Genomic DNA, 917 nt, shown 5'->3' with positions numbered 1-917 from the left:
TTTTTGTGTTTACATGTGCAAATCGAGCCAACATCAGCACTAACGAATTCGTCCCTTTAGTGCGTCATTTTAGCAGAGTTTTCATGGAACAATATATGGAAGCGCGCCCTCGGAGCGGTAATTGTCTTAGAAAACGATTTGCTAAAACCCCCTTTTGATAAAATACAGGGCCCTATTCTCAGTATTTCAATTGTAATGTTCCCTAACCAGCTCGACTGTAGACATTTTATCTTGCATTTGTTCGCGATTCACGTAAGTTGGTCGTAGAAAGTTATTGTACTACATCGAAAAAGTAAATATAAAAAAAAAAAAAAAAGAGAGAGTGGTAGAAGGAAAAGCAGCACAGGAACAGGTAGAAGGAAAAACGTCCCGGTTGGCTACTCTGTGCTGTTGGAGAGGAATTAGGAGATTAAAAGAGAGGCTGAAAGAGGGGAAGCGGATACTTAAAGGCGTAAAAGTTACAAGATTCGAACGCTATAAACACGGCACTGTTCACGAACATCGAGGTTCATCCTCCACGAGCAGAAGGTCAGGCGAGATTCTTTTAGAAAATAAACAAGAACTTTTATGGGCTGTGGTTCTTTGTGTGGCTCGTCCCAGGAGCGAAGCACCTTCGCCACACAGATGTACCGCCTCGGTAGCGCAGTAGGCAGCGCGTCAGTCTCATAATCTGAAGGTCGTGAGTTCGATCCTCACCCGGGGCAGGCGGTCAGCTTTTTTTATGATTCGGTGGACGAGTTTGTTAGCGCACCGTATCTCCGGAACCTGGCAGAGCGAAGCTCAAATTCGAAACGAGCACAAGCTCGTTTCGATCTGGATGGATGGCCATCGAACTGGAATGCGTTTGATTTTTTGTGTGGTTCCTCCTAAGCACAAAGCACTTTTGCCATAGAGAAGCTAACGTTGAGACTGCGGAA

General features: G+C 44.9%; 1 non-coding gene across 1 annotated transcript; it reads left to right on the top strand.

Annotated features, from left to right (window-relative positions):
- Positions 1-631: 631 nt before the first annotated feature.
- On the top strand, positions 632-704 carry Trnam-cau. Its single transcript has one exon. It is a non-coding gene; the product is annotated as a tRNA-Met (tRNA).
- Positions 705-917: the final 213 nt, after the last annotated feature.

This window comes from Ixodes scapularis, unplaced genomic scaffold, assembly GCF_016920785.2.
Source record: "Ixodes scapularis isolate PalLabHiFi unplaced genomic scaffold, ASM1692078v2 PGA_scaffold9__187_contigs__length_104089568, whole genome shotgun sequence".
In the NCBI taxonomy this organism is placed as follows: domain Eukaryota; kingdom Metazoa; phylum Arthropoda; class Arachnida; order Ixodida; family Ixodidae; genus Ixodes; species Ixodes scapularis.
This window is presented reverse-complemented; position numbering and strand designations above follow the sequence as displayed.